This window comes from Protopterus annectens, chromosome 16.part0 (assembly GCF_019279795.1).
Source record: "Protopterus annectens isolate FY-2018-M chromosome 16.part0, PAN1.0, whole genome shotgun sequence".
In the NCBI taxonomy this organism is placed as follows: Eukaryota; Metazoa; Chordata; order Ceratodontiformes; family Protopteridae; genus Protopterus; species Protopterus annectens.
In genome coordinates, this window is record NC_056750.1 from 79,877,991 (window position 1) to 79,895,386 (window position 17,396).

The following is a 17,396-nucleotide window of genomic DNA, read 5'->3' on the forward strand; positions in this document are numbered from 1 at the left end:
GATTTCCTTAGCATGCATTGTTGCCATAGCTAATGGAAAGAAGGCCATCACAAACACCCCCAAGTTTCTATAATTTGATATTATCATTCTGTTTTCCTTTTAACTACTTTTTTAAATTACTTCCAAGCTTTTCCCTATGATACATTATGAGTGTATCTGCTTGAAGACATCTGGTAGTGGAGTGTAGCCCTATTAATAGAAATAGGTATCCCAGGCAAACAAGATAAAAGAAAGCGATGTTCAAGGGCCTACATAAAGTGCGTTAGGCTGCTGCCTAGTGTCTGCTTTGTGGGCTAGTAATGCTCTTAGGAAGCTTTCAGCCTTTATACAAAGCACATTTTGTATAATACAGTTGATATTGACCTTGTGACCTTAAGAAAATGGTCTGAAAGTGCACATATTTGTTATACTTTTGCTTATTAGTGTTACTCAGAATCTCATGTCATTTCAAAGATAGAAGATAGAATCTATTTGTCATGCATTTTGCCTCCTTATCTATTATTTTTTTTTTTTGTAAGAGACAGTATGTCTCCCAAAAGTTGCAAAATAGTTTTGTGTTGCTATTTCCTTTGGCTTCTTTTAGTTGATGTCTTTCCACGTCCCTGCTCACACTTTCAGTTACCTTTTTGCTCAATCACACATTTACAGAAGTTCTTGCAAAAGCCGTTTGGCCATATTCATAAAGGTTGTTTTGAGTACAGCAGAGGGCATAGTTGAAAATAGATGGTTGCTTGAAGGCTAAGGACATTGTTTAAATGTAGGAGAGTTACAGAGCTGTATCTCAGCACACATTAGAAGATCAGTAAGACAGGCTAGAAACAAACAGTAGGGGAAACAGGTAAAGCACAAACCATCTGCAACTTCTAATGTATAGTGACCATCTGCAACTTCTAATGTATAGTGATGCTTGGCCTCAGCCAGTCACAAGACATTGGAGGTTGGCATAATGGTCAAGATATTTACCTTACAGATGCAAGGTTCAGGGTTTGATTCTCACAAGGGTAATTGGCTAGGCTTAAAATGGCCCACAAGGGAAATTAGCCTAGTAATAATCTATGGAACTATGATACACTATGCTAACATGTCACTGTACAGTACCACAACAGCCATAATATTACTTATTTATTGACATTAAATTACTGGGAAAGTCCAACTGAGTAGAATCCCATTTTCAGCAGAGGCCCAGAGAGAAAAGCTCCAAATTATTACAAAACATTTAAGAATAATAATTTTACAGTCTTCAAAAATAATACAAAAGCATCTGCATAGTAAGAAAACATTGGTTAAGAATAGATACAACTTATATGATGATTTAATATTTAGAGATATTTTATCCAATTTATAGATAAATTAAATGTAACTAAGTATATTACAAACAGGAACTGCAATATGAAGCGAGAGAAAAGCAAGCTTATGGTAGATTCAGAGAGAAAGCCAGGGGAGAGAAATTGATAGAAGTAAGGAGGCGAGAGAAGAAGGGAGGGTAAGGAGGTGTAAGGTATGAATAGGTACTTGTTCACATTTAGGGAGAGAGTTTATCTTGGTGTTGAGAGAGAACAGAGCCAGATTTGGTTTGAAAGTCTTTCAGAAAGGTTTTGAAGGATAGGACGGACATTATTGACCTGATGGATAGAGATAAGGAGTTCCAGGCCTTAGCATCATGGTACAAGTACAGACAGCAGAAGTGATGGACAGACAGGAGTTTTTGGTCACTGGATCATAATGACTGATTGGAAACATAGCTATGTACAAAATTAAAGATGAAAAAGGCCATATCAGTAAAAGAAAGGAACCACAAGTGGGCATATGATGCATACGTTCTTAACATAACAACTATATCTGTGGCAAATTGGGAAATTAAAGTGGCAGGAAAAGGGGTTAAGTCCATAACCTCAATAATAGACTAGTCAAGGACTGACTAGATAAAAAAGTAAACATGTCAGACTTGTCAAATAGGGAGGTATTCATAGCCCCAAGGGTTGTACTTTTGTAGTGGTTATTTGCAAAGAGTGCTGCTACACCTGTATGCAAATGCACTAATCATAAGGTATTCAAGATGACAATGTGAATGTGAAAGATTTTGATAAGAAAAACACCCACAATTGTGAAATAAGTAATTTAAATTAATCCTTAAGTATATGCAAAGTACTTTGTGAAAAAGTAAATGTTCATATAATTTTGGAAATATTCTGATATTATGGACAAACAAAGCTATGCACAAACAAGTTCCAAGTACTGCTACATATTTAAGGCAAACTGTATTCAGCACAGCTATTTATATGAACTTTTAAAAAACATAAAATGTTTTTTATTTTTTTCTGTAGGGGTATACTTATATGAACATCCTGATTGTTTCTTTAAAAGAATAGAAAGAGGAAGACAGGAAAAGCTGAAAAAGAGGAACACACAGAAGGAACACATCAAGAGGGTTTTGCTGGCACAGGTAGAAGAGCAGGGGTAGTATATTTTTGGCACATGACACCCCACCCCCCAATTTTTCAATTTTTTTGTCAAACGGTAGTTTGGGTTGGAAGGTTAGAGGGTGTAGGAAAAAGGTTTAGGGAAGGAGGGAGGTGAAGAGGGGTTCGTGACAAGAACACCCCAGTCCACAGGACCTCCAGAATCTCCATTTCCTGATGGTCTTACACTGGAGGACCACAGTGTTGGGGGGGGTTGAAGTCTGTGGTGACATGGTGGTTGTCAAGTCATAAGCTGTTTCTCCACTACATTCTCCACAACATCCATAACCAACTACCAATGCTCACCGAATGTGTGGCTGTGCCATGCCAGGGTGCTGTTACCAACACAACCTTGTGAGAACATCCCTGGACTGGTGCCATGCCAGGGTGCTGTTACCAGCCCAATCTTGTGAGGACATCCCTGGACTTGTGCCATGCCAGGGTGCTGTTACCAGCCCGATCTTGTGAGAACTTCTCTGGACTGGTGCCATGCCAGGGTGCTGTTACCAGCCCAATCTTGTGAGAACATCCCTGGACTTGTGCCATGCCAGGGTGCTGTTACCAGCCCAAACTTGTGAGGACATCCCTGGACTTGTGCTGTGCCAGGGTGCTGTTACCAGCCCAAACTTGTGAGGACATCCCTGGACTTGTGCCATGCCAGGGTGCTGTTACCAGCCCAAACTTGTGAGGACATCCCTGGACTTGTGCCATGCCAGGGTGCTATTACCAGCCCAAACTTGTGAGGACATCCCTGGACTTGTGCCATGCCAGGGTGCTGTTACGAGCCCAATCTTGTGAGGACATCCCTGGACTTGTGCCATGCCAGTGTGCTGTTACCAGCCCGATCTTGTGAGAACTTCTCTGGACTGGTGTCATGCCAGGGTGCTGTTACCAGCCCAATCTTGTGAGGACATCCCTGGACTTGTACCATCCCAGGGTGCTGTTACCAGCCCAAACTTGTGAGGACATCCGTGGACTTGTGCCATGCCAGGGTGCTGTTACCAGCCCAAACATGTGAGGACATCCGTGGACTTGTGCCATGCCAGGGTGCTGTTACCAGCCCAATCTTGTGAGGACATCCCTGGATGTGTGCTATGCCAGGGTGCTGTTACCAGCCCGACCTTGTGAGAACTTCTCTGGACTGGTGCCATGACAGGGTGCTGTTACCAGCCCAATCTTGTGAGGACATCCCTGGGCTGGTGCCATGCCAGGGTGCTGTTACCAGCCCAGTCTTGTGAGGACATCCCTGGACTAGTGCCATGCCAGGGCACTGTTACCAGCCCAATCTTGTGAGGACATCCTTGAACTGATACCATACCAGAGTGCTGTTACCATCCCAATCTTGTGAGGACATCCCTGGACCGGTGCCATGCCAGGGTGCTGTTACCAGCCCAATCATGTGAGGACATCCCTGGACTGGTGCCATGCCAGGGTGCTAACAGCCTGACCTTGTGAGAACTTCCCTGGACTGGTGCCATGCCAGGGTGCTGTTACCAGCCCAATCTTGTGAGAATTCCTCTGGACTTGTGCCATGTCAGGGTGCTGTTACCAGCCCAAACTTGTGAGGACATCCCTGGACTGGTGCCATGCCATGGTGCTGTTACCAGCCTAATCTTGTGAGAACTTCTCTGGACTGGTGCTATGCCAGGGTGCTGTTACCAGCCCAAACTTGTGATGACATCCCTGGACTGGTGCCATGACAGGGTGCTGTTACCAGCCCAGTCTTGTGAGGACATCCCTGGACTGGTGCCATGCCAGGGTGCTGTTACCAGCCTGACCTTGTGAAAACTTCTTTGGACTGGCAGGAGATGAACATTCCCTGACCTTGGAGGAATGTGGTTGGGCTGCTCCTAGGGTGTATGGACCTGTGGAAAAATGAACATAAATGGGAGAGAAAGGAACAAATAGAAAGACAATAGTGCATAGCTAAAACAAAAGGATAGAGGAAAGGTAGAGGCAGACAAATAAGAAATGGAGACAATAAACTGGCTTATAATATAATACATCAGCACACCCTTTATTAATAGTGATTTCTTATTTTTACTGAATCTTTATTCAGGAAAATATTCTGTGTAATGGTACTCAAAATCTGTGAACAGTCAGTATAATGATATCGACTGATGGTGGTTTTCACATTTGCACTCTACTGATAATATGGATATAAGCTGGTCTAACATACGACATGATAACGCATATGAAATATTTCACTGATATGAATTGTGCTCTGGTTGTGTAATGAAAACAAATTGATTCTTGCATTATATTTGTGTATGAATTATGTGAAGATTTATACTAATAAAATTATTTATTTATTGACATTTGATTACGGGGAAAGGACAACGGAGTAGGAGCCCATTTTCAGCAGAGGCCCAAGGAAAAAAGCTCCAAGGTATTACAAAACATTTTGAACAATAATTTTATAATCTTTAAAAATAACACAAAAACAACACATTTAAATAATTATAATAAATTAAACATAATATGAAAACATTAGTTAAGAATAGATACAAGTTATATGACAATGATTTAATAGAGAAATGTTAGCCAGTTTAGAGAGACATTATAGGTAAATTAGTATAATGCAACAAGGAACTGCAATATGAAGAGAAAAGGAGGTTTATGGTATATTTAGAGAGAACACCAGAGGAGAGAATTTAATAGTAAGGAAATGAGTGAAAAGGGAGAGTAAGGAGATGTAAGATATGACATGGTATTTGTTCATATTTAGGGATATAGTTTATCTTAGTGTTGAGCAAGAACACAGCCATATTTTTGCTGGAATTCTTTCAGAATAGTTTTGAATGATGGGAGACAGGGTGTTTACCTGATGGGCAGAGATGAGGAGCCCAGGCCTTGGCAACATTGTATGAGTACAGACAATGCCCATCAGATTTGCTAGGTTTGTGGACAGACAAGAGTTTTTGGTCACTGGGTTGCAATGACTAACTAGGAACATAGTTTTGTAGAGCTTTATTTAGTGCTGGGCAAGTAGATGGATTCTGGATGATGTTATAGGTGGTAAGAAGCTGTGTAAATATTAGTTAATGGGGTAGAACAAACTAATTTAGGCTTTTTAGTGTTATACAGTGGTAGGTTCTGAAAGGGGTATTTGCTGCAAGTTTAACAACTTGTGCAAGTTTTGATTTTTGTGATGCCTGAAGGTTAGTAAGGATGGGAGCATCATAAAAAGTGTGAGGAGGAGATACGTAGTGGCAGGTGTAGCTTTACTTGTGTCAGCGAGAACGTTTTTGGCTCTATAAAGCATCCCTAGTTTTTGATAGGTTTTTCTTATGCAATTGATTAATATAAGAAATCAGTTATTATTTAATGCATTTCTTTGGGGAATGACACTTTTTTAATTTCAGAATCATATTTTCATACTTAACATGAAACTTCAGTAAGTCTTTTTATGCATATTTGCTCTTGTGACTGATTGTAGGAAAGTTTCTCTTCAGCTACATACAATGATATAGAGGATGGTTGCTTACCTGTCAGAGATATGTGTTCAAATTTTTTACATGCTTACATTTATTAATCAGCAAAGTACAAAATTTGTCTCGTACCTGTACTAGAGCTATGTGCTTATTTCTGTAGACATTTGTACTGAATCTAATGTTATATGGTTACAGTTTTTAAGCAGCAACACACAGACTGTCATAAATTATTTGTACTGAATCCATCTGTAATAGCAAATATTTCTTGTTACTGCAAGTTGAACTAGAAGGATAGTCTGATTTCCTTGAAATTGTTGCATTTTGATGTTTGTCTGCAGTACAAGTAATTAATAAGCTTATACCTACAGTGTATGAAATTGTATTGCAAGCAATGCAAGTGTGTGTTTGTGTGTTTGTGTCTGTGTGTATTTATATTATTTATGTATGCTTACGCACAGTCAGTAACACATTTATATATGTATACTTACATATTTTTTACTTGTACATATACATTTGTATTTATAAACAATATCATGTCTGCATATAAATATGCCATATTTATATACAGATGCATTTCTGTTTACAGATATATTTATGCTTACTTATACCTTTTGCATTACAAATAGATAAATATTTGCACTTACACATACATTTCTTCTTGCTTTTAGCTGCATATATAAATTATTTATCCAACATTTTTTAAAACCTACTTTACGTAATATTTAAAATGTTTGTGTCTTTCGGCTTTTCCCGGTTAGGGGTCGCCACAGAGGAACTCCGGTCCGCTAATGATTGGCAGTAGAGTTTTACGTGCTGGCTTGCCAGGTCTAACGCATAACCTTCAATGAAGGAACGCCCATTCACGCATGTTGCCACACAGAAGACGCTCTAACTGAGAATCGAACGGGCAACATCTAACTGTGTGGCGACAATGCTACTGCAGCACCACCACCGCAGTACATACTGTAGAATTCTGGCCTTCTCGACCTAAACTCACCCACTCATCCAGCTGGTCAGGCCTATGCCCTGCAGGTCATTGTACTTGTGCTGTTACTGGGACCCATGCCAACCTTTTCCATTCAGTGCTGAGTACTGCTCTTTTAGTTTTAACATATGCATAAATAAGCCTGATTTTATGTGAATATGTTGAATGCCACCATATTTAGTTGTGATCAGTAGAGTGAAGCATCAAGTGCTTTGGGAAAACAAATTTTAGCAAGTAATATAAAACTGGTACTATAGTTATAAATTATTGGAAAGTAATATCTATTCAATTTATAGAATGGGCATCACTAGGAGAATTGTGTTTAACATTAATGTGAATGTCAGCTGAAGCTCATCCATGTTAAAGCTGATGATGTGAATGTCATCTGTAAATGGGAATGCATAACAGTGGCACTGGCAATGTGAAAGGAAAATGTAATATATATTTTTACATTGATAGTTTATGCTGCATAACTTCAAGTGAGTGAAGTTAGATGTATTGCATTTTCATCAATGTACTATGTTGTCAGGATACATGCTGCTTTACCGTGGCACATGATTTGTCATTCTTGAATGAAAAATTTTAATTAATTTATTCATTTAATATTTGTTAACTGGGGAAGTATGACTGCGACAGAGCCCATTTTCAGTGGAGGCCCGTCAGAGTAATCACAGCAGATACAGAGACGTGGTTGGGAAAGATTTAAGCTCTGTTAGCAGGCATAAGATGGTCGTATGATGGTGAGTGTTTGCAATACTATTACGTATTTGTGGGTGATGCTGTGTGGCTTAATACCACACAATTTTAACATGCTAAAGTTGGACTTGTACAACTTGCACAGATACGGTTGCTGTGTTGCCTTTAATGTATTTGTACTCATATCTTTCATTTATTTGTGATGAAAGTACTCATATATCTTTCATTTATCTGTGATGCAAGTACTCATATCTTTCATTGCTGTGATGCTTGGCTGATGATGGACAAGTTTCAATATATTATTTTTGCATATTTGTTTTAGGTGATTGAATGAAGCAGCAGACAGAGAAATGATAACTGCATCATCATGGAAGCCAGTAGGACATATCGCAAACACATTTTAGGAAAAGTGGGACCCAAACCAAATGAGAAGGTAAAGGCCTGGGCCAAGTGGTTGGTTCTGAAGACGTCCTATGTGTTGGGGCGAATGTGCTTGACCTTTACCTTTTGTTGCTTTGGATTACATTGGTTTTAATAAATTCAAGTGAACAAACTACTTTTACTGACTGTGTTGGAGACCAGATTATTTCACAGCTATGTCCACTGGATGGCTTATGTTAGTTATTTGTTGTTTGGGGGGGGGGTCATTTTGTATGCACTGTCTTCAGGTTACTAAGAACCAAACCAGCCTCCTGGTTAACTAAAAACCAAACAGCTCCTACTTCTGAGAGATAAAGCCTGAAAATCATGGCTACAAACCAAGTCTCAGACACAGCTGCAATAAGATAAGCAGTTAAGGAACCATAAAAAACAACAGCAACACCCAAAATTCATCATCAATCAAAAAACTTCTGGAAATCCATAAATACATTGTTCAGTCCTCAAACACCAACCCAACTCAGCCCATACCCAGGTAATAACCCCCAAAACATTGCTTCACAATTTAACTCACATTTTATAAATACAGTAATGTCCCTTCTACAAGAAATACTACTAATTCAGCCATCTCACCCCAGTCATTGAAGCCACAACAGACCTTCACTCTCAGTCCAGTGCCAATATCTACAATTAAACAATACACCAATATCTACAATGAAACTATACCCCCTCTCCCTTAAGGCAACCACTGCTCCTGACCAGTTTGAATCTGAATACCTCAAATTCACTGCAAATAGCCTTGTGTATCCCGTCTTACTTCTAATAAACTGAATTATTCAAGAAAACTATGCCTTTACTTTATGGAAAAAATCCTGTATAATACCCCTCCATAAATGTAGCTTATGAACTGAGCTCACACACTACAGATCAATTGTCATTTTCTTACCCTCATCCAAAATCTTGGAAAGATGTATTTATATTCAGCTTACTACATGTATTATGTCTCACAACCTCCTCTCTCCCTCATAGGATGGCTTCAGACCCAATCACTGTACAACCACTGCCTTCCAAGGTTTACAGATATAATAAATTACAATAGAAACTCAGATCTTCTAACCTCAGCCCTATTTCTGACTCTATACAAGGCATTCAACACAGTTAATCATAATATTCTCCTAACTAAACTCCCTTCCTATGGGTTATCCCCTCCTCACTTAGTTACCTCACTAATGAGCTCCAGGCAGTGAAACGGCAAGATGATTTCTCTTCTTTACTTTTATGGGTCCCACAAGGTTCCATCCTAAGACCACTACTTTTTAAATTATTTGTCAATGACCTAAATGCAGCAGTCAAAGAGGCCACTATAATACACTGATGACTCAACACTGCCTCACTGACTCTGCTCGACAAAACATGGTCACTTCTTTTCTACTCCCCACCCTATTATACGCCTCTTATCCTAACCAATCTCGACTCTTTTCTACTCCCCACCCTATTATACGCCTCTTATCCTAACCAATCTTGACTCTTTTCTACTCCCCACCCTATTATACGCCTCTTATCCTAACCAATCTCGACTCTTTTCTACTCCCCACCCTATTATACGCCTCTTATCCTAACCAATCTCGACTCTTTTCTACTCCCCACCCTATTATACGCCTCTTATCCTAACCAATCTCAACTCTTTCCTACTCCCCACCCTATTATACGCCTCTTATCCTAACCAATCTCGACTCTTTTCTACTCCCCACCCTATTATACACCTCTTATCCTAACCAATCTCGACTCTTTTCTACTCCCCACCCTATTATATGCCTCTTATCCCAACCAATCTCGACTCTTTTCTATCAGGTTAACTAAAACAATGCTACAAAAAAGTAACTAAATTTGCAATCAGCCAATAAAATATATCACACACACTGCATCTCTTTAAAACAACTGAACTGTCTCAAACTTAATAATTCGTTGCTGTATTCACAAGTAATTACATCCTTCAAAAATTCCCATCTCTTCATTTCATCATTCAGCCTTACACTACTAAGAGACCTCTACACTTCACTGACAAACCATACTCTCTATAACTTAACCTAACAATGCAGGATGCTCCCTGTATTCACACCACATTGCTAATAATTGGGATACCATCCCCCTTCACTTAAGAACATTCTGTAACCTGAAAGACTTTAGATGCCAAATGAAGAAACACCTGATAGATAGATAAATGACTCTGCATCTGCAAAACTCCTTGTTAACCCAGTGCTAACAGTAGCTTAGCTAATGTGGGACAGACGGGGCAATTGCCCAGGGTGCTGTCTCATCCAGGGTACAATTTGCATTCCCAATGTCAAATAAAAAATTTGTAATCAACTGTTCTTTCTTTTTCTTTAATTTCTCTTTACGAGAAATGAAATGCATGTGCCTTAAATGGACTTTGGATATGCTCCTGCGTGCCTCCCTCCCCAGCTTAACTCATCTTGCATGGCCACTGTGATGTCCATCTTCTGGGCCAGTAATCAAGGAGTCTCAATCCTCACCACTGACACTGGTGAGGGACATTTACTTTGACCAAAAATGGATAAACACAGGATTTTCAGATGCCAGCTCTCTGCACCAAGCACAATTTCCCTTAAAAGCACACAGGGAACACATCCCCATCCTGGGGCTGAGCTCCATCTCTCACAGACCCAAATAAGACTCCCCACCAATACAGCTGTAAAGTTGAGTCCTCAGCTAAGTGTTCCAAGCCAAGATGCCCGCCACTCTGTCTGTGAAACTAGTGCTGTGTGTCCCTGTTCCAAATAGCTGACACACCCATTCTTTGAGATTTGATTTTCACACACAGACACACACAAACACACACACACACACCTGGGAAATGCAAGCACAGATTTACCAGCTATGCCCCTCTGCTCAGATCATATGGTAGGTAATGCAACCAGAACACTCACAAAGTCTGCTACTTTAAGGGACTTGCTTGGGAACCCAATTATACTGAATAAAATTAATACAAATACAAATGGAATGTTTGACCAATGCAGCAAAGTTTTCATGAGCAGCCACAGTGTCACCAAATAAATGTAATTACTTTCAAAAGTTAAAATATTCTCTAAAAGACCAGACACAATGAAATGTTTAACTATATTTAAAAATAAATAATGAAAAGAACATGGAAATACTCAATATATATTTACAATAAACACCACAGTTTCAATTACAGGAAATATTAAAAATGAATAGATTCACACAAATACTAATCTCACTATATTTTCCTGATTGACGTAAAGAATTACTTTCCCCTGGTTGCTTAGTAAAGCAAGGCAAGATGAAGTGAGTGTGCAATACTTTTTTGTCAGGTTTCAAAAACAGACTGCCCTGAGGCTTCTGTCTCATCTAGTATTAAAACATCATTTCAGTGCTGGATTACAGAATGACATTGCATACATCTGGTCATCTGACTTCTGGATCCTGCACTACCCCCTTTACCAGAAACTGAACCAGAATCTAGCACATATGTGTTATCATACAGACACTTTGAGCTTTGTTAAGATGTGTTACAGCATCTGGAAGCTGTAAAACCATTTAAAAAATATCTATCCTTCCAGGGTAGTAATTAGTTCATCCTTAAGGACAATACAGTAGGATTCCTAATCCTGGTTTTTACAGACATTTTCTCTCTGGCTGCAATTAGAACTGTAAGATACAATCTTTATGGCCTAAACCAGGTAATTTAATTTCAGACTATTTTGGAAAGTTAGCTGGACTGAGATTAATCTCTTCTTTTCTAGTATCCTCTGTTACAGTATACTCATTTCAACAGTTACAATACAGTCTGGCATACAGGCGTATTCATTTTCTGTCCAGCAGGACCCACTGTTGGTACATTTTTAACACGAGCAACTTTCCAAATACATTTTCAACACAAGCATCTGTACAAATCAATTTGATATACAAATTATATATAATTCTTTATAAAACTCCAGCTAGCTATGCTGGCATAGCTGGCAATAGCCACAGAAACCAAAAAAATGGTGCAAATGGTGCTCCACCAAGAACTAAGTAACCAAAAAAGCACCAAAGTTGCGACTCCTCAGTATAAATTTAATGGAATATTGTTAAGCGCTTTCATCAACAAGTATGACTTCTTCGGAACAAAGGAACAATCTAAAAGACAAGTTTAAATACACAATACCATTTAGCTATTGGTTCAAATCTACCCAATGTTATCAAGGAGAATTCATGGTTCATGAATATTTAACAACCAAGATACCCAAGGCTAAAACTGTGTTTACAAAAGAATAAAATCATGTTGTTCACCAACATATTAATTACAAAAAAACTTTTAAATATGCACATTTACATGTTATTATATATTATTAAAAAAAAAAACAAAAATCAGTTCTCGGTTGCTTATAAAATTCTTAAACTAGCTACAGAATAAAAAATACTTGTTTAAATATGCAAGCTTTTACTGCTGAAATCATATGGAAAAATTTGTCATGTGAGCAAATGTTTCCCTGAGAAATGCTACAAGGCATAAAAATTTTATTTTCAAACTTATTTACTTTCAATAAACATCTTAGAATATAGTTAGACTTGTTCTGCCTTTTTTTTAAATAGGCAGTATTGTAACATGTTCATTTAATCCTGGTGGAAAATCTGCAGCCAACCTTAACTGCCACAAAAGTTCCTTCTTCTGTAATGCATTTTGCCAATCACCAACTCTCTCACTTCAACAAATACATAATCAAGGATGGTAAATTTAAAACCTACAAAATTCATACATAACGCACTGTGTTTATATAGAGCGTTAGTCTATTTTTTGTTTTTTATGTCATATAGATGTTAGTATATCCTGGTCTTAAATAGCCTCTCAGTCTTGCCTACATAGAATGAGGAACAGGTATTACATATAGCTATATATACCAGCTTACTAGAAGAACAGTTGCCACTTTTTAAAAAAATATAACTTTTATTCTGGTTGTCAATTGTGATAGAGCTATCATGTAGAATATATGAACAAAAAGAACATCTACCACAAGGTTTACTTCCACCCTTTTTGGCTTGGATACCTATTGAAGTACTGCCCCTCTCTAACAATGATTTTATGTTAGGTCCTACTTTTGTAGAAAATAAAGATTCATCACCCAGTATTCGAAATACTTCAGTGTTGGTTTTAAAGATGTTCCAATTTTTCATTGATATTCCCTTAATCTGAGAATACAAAGGGCTGTACTGTATCACACAAGCTTGTTGGAAGTCAGTTTGGTTCTTGACTTCTAAAGTCCTAACTGAGTTGTTAATGGGGTCGCCACTTCTACCCAATAAGGGCACATATACATTGCCCCACTTATCCAGAACATCTGAGAGTATAGGATCAAAAAATAGCCAGGATAACCTCTCTCTAGGAACATATCCCTTAAAAATTCAAACTTGCTGATCACATCTCTTTTCAGTGATGTCATCCTGGCAATTCCAATGGCCTGATCTTTGATGATACTTTTTTTCTGGAAAGTAGGGTGATGACTATTAAAATGTAGGTAGCTATTGCAAAAGGTATTCTTCCGGTAGATTCTGGAGATATATCCATCCTGTGCTTTTATTATCATGGTATCCAGGAAATTAATCTCTTTTTCATGAAACTGAAAGGTGAATTTCAGAAAATCAGTGGTTTCATTTAAATACTGAATGCAGGTATTTTGTCTGGATTCCCTTTCCATAATATAAAAATATCATCCAGAAATCTACCATAAAATATTATATTTGACAGGAAAAACTCACTTGGAAAAACATGTTTGGTTTCCCATCCCAGTAAAACCAAATTTACATATAGGGGGGCACATGCCGCCCCCATAGCTACCTATTTTAGTTGTTGAAAATATTCCCCCTCAAAATAGATGTAATTATTTTCCAGTATAAGATTCATGAGTTCACACATTAACAAAATTTTATCAGTAGTAAAAGACGAGCTGGCAAGAAGTACTTCTTCAAAAAATTGCAACCCTTCTTGTTTAGGAATACTTGAAAAGTCCTGTACATCTATAGTTAAAAAAAGACATTCAGGAAACCACAATTCTTTCTTTAATTGACCAAGGAAATCCTATGAATCCTTTAATAAATGGGGATATTTTTCCACAATATGTTTTAATTTTCTGTCAATGTATACTGCCAAATTATGAGTTTTAGAGCCAGCAGCTGCTACAATCAGCCTAAAGGGTGGTTTTTCCAGGTTCTTGTTTATTTTAGGTATGCCAAAAAGAACCAGAATCTTGGGGTATTTGTTCATGAGAAAATCATAGTCATTTCTTGATATCCTCTGGTCCACAAGGTATTCATACAAGTAGCTGTCTAATATTTGATATGAGATATGAATCTCATTTTTAGAACATAAGGAATAATTGTCCACATTAAACAAAATGTTTTGCATAACATTTGTATATTCCTCTGAATTATATAAAATAATCCCTCCACCTTTATCAGGTGTCATAATGCGTATTCCCTTATCTTCTCTCAAAGTCTTTATAAGATTTCTTTCCTCATAGTTTAAATTTGAATATGTTTTCTTTTTCTCTCCCCATACCTTATATATATCTTCTTTCACTAGTTTTTCATAAGCAGTGACCAATGGATGTAAAGGGGGATTGAAAACACTACTTTTTTAGGAATTTCTTTAGATTTATTTTTAGTAGTTTTATCTGAAAACATTATATTCAAGTTTAATTTTCTCAAATATAGCTGTAAATCAACCATCACTATGGCTATATCAGGTATTTTGGTTGGAACAAATTTGAATTTGGGTAGAAGTGGTGACCCCATTAACAACTCAGTTAGGACTTTAGAAGTCAAGAACCAAACTGACTTCCAACAAGCTTTTGTGATACAGTACAGCCCCTTGTGTTCTCAGATTAAGGGAATATTAATGAAAAACTGGAACATCTTTAAAACCAACAATGAAGTATTTCGAATACTGGGTGATAAACCTTTATTTTCTACAAAAATAGGACCGAACATAAAATCATTGTTAGAGAGGGGCAGCACTTCAATGGGTATCTAAGCGAAAAAGGGTGGAAGTAAACCTTGTGGTAGATGTTCTTATTGTTCATATATTCTACCTGATAGTTCTATCACAATTGACAACCAGAATAAAAGTTATATTTTTTTAAAAAGTGGCAACTGTTCTTCTAGTAAGCTGGTATATATAGCTATATGTAATACCTGTTCCTCATTCTATGTAGGCAAGACTGAGAGGCTATTTAAGACCAGGATATACGAACATCTATATGACATAAAAAAAAAAAAAAAAAAACTAACGCTCTATATAAACACAGTGCGTTATGTATGAATTTTGTAGGTTTTAAATTTTCCATCCTTGATTTTGTATTTGTTGAAGTGAGAGGTGATGATTGGCAAAATGCATTACAGAAGGAACTTTTGTGGCAGTTAAGGTTGGCTGCAAATTTTCCACCAGGATTAAATGAACATGTTACAATACTGCCTATTTTAAAAGAAAAGGCAGAACAAGTCTAACTATATTCTAAAATGTTTATTGAAAGTGTCTAACTATATTCTAAGATGTTTATTGAAAGTAAATAAGTTTGAAAATAAAATTTTTATGCCTTGTAGCATTTCTCAGGGAAACATTTGCTCACACAACAAATGTTTCCATATGATTTCAGTTGTAAAAGCTTGCATATTTAAACAAGTATTTTTTATTCTGTAGCTAGTTTAAGAATTTTATAAGCAAATGAGAACTGATTTTTCTGTTTTTTTTAATAATATATAATAACATGTAAATGTGCATATTTAAAAGTTTTTTGTAATTAATATGTTGGTGAACAACATGATTTTATTCTTTTGTAAACACAGTTTTAGCCTTGGATATCTTGGTTGTTAAATATTCATGAACCATGAATTCTCCTTGATAACATTGGGTAGATTTGAACCAATAGCTAAATGGTATTGTGTATTTAAACTTGTCTTTTAGATTGTTCCTTTGTTCTGAAGAAGTTATACTTGTTGATGAAAGCGCTTAACAATATTCCATTACATTTATACTGAGGACTTGCAACTTTGGTGCTTTTTTTGTTACATAGCTGGCAATATCATCATCACATCTCTCCCCCCTTTGAAGACTCAAGCTAGTTTTTCAAGTGACCCTTGAGAAGCATGGCTTGAGGGACATGAGCCTGTCTGGGATTACATTAACCCATATCCTGTCTTAAGATTCCATTTGCATTAGCATTGCTGACCCCACAACAGTGCTGTACTATCACGTCATATATTTGCAACCCTAGGCTTTACCTTAATAACTTGGCATTTTGCTGGCTAGCTTGATGTAGCCATGTTCAGGGATTGTGTTCTGTAACTACAGTGAATTTCCTTCCATACAGATAGGTTTGAAGTTTCTGCAGTACCTACACTAGGCTAGACATTATTTTTCTTCAGCTGTATAACATTCTTCTTTGGGTTGAAGCCTATGGCTGAGATATACAAGTGGGTGCTCTTCTCCTTCTGAGGAAACCTGGCTGAGTACAGCCCCCACCCATGGTTCAAAGCATCTATCCACACAACAAATTCATTGCTGCAATCTGCACTTGTTAACACAAGGGGTCCTCCCAAAGCCCCTTTAAACTTTTGGAATGCATGCTTGCATGCTGGAGTCCACATCTACATTACCTTATCTGGCCTGTTTTTCCTCATCATGTCTGTGAGGAGAGCAGCTATTGTACAATAATTGGGAACAAACTTTCTATAGCACCCCATTGTCTACAAGAATGTTCTCATCTGCTTTTTTGTAACAGGAGCAAGCCACACCTGAATAGCTTTCACTTTGGCAGGTTCTGGCCTGATATTACCACTCCCAGCTTTATGTCTCAGGTAGGAGAGCTCTGCCATACCCACCTCACACTTACTGGGATTAATGGTCAACCCTGCCCTTTGCAGTCTGCCCAGGACCTCCCTGACATGCTTAATATGCTTATGCCTGGAATGGCTGTAGATAGAAATATCATCCAGGTATGCAAAGGCACGATCTCCTGCTCTTGCTAGGATACGATCTACCAGCCTCTGGAAGGTTGCTGGGGCATTTTTCATCCCAAAGGACATCTTCATGAATTTGTATAATCCAAAAGAAGTCACAAGGCTAACCTCTGTCTAGCAGTGGGAGTCCGGGGCACCAACTAGTTGGCCTTGGTCAGATCAATAGTAGTCAGATAGTTAACCCCATCCAGCTGCTCTAAGGCTGCATTTGTCCTAGGCATGTGGTACGAATCTGCCACTGTACTATTTAGTTTTCTGTAGCCCACACAGAACCTGGACCCTCCATCTTTCTTTGCTATCAGCACTACTAGGGAGGCCCAGGGACTGTTTGATTCCTGGATTACTCCTAGTTACAATATTTCCCATATCACCACCCTCAGAGTCTATCTGACTCGCTCAGGCACCCTG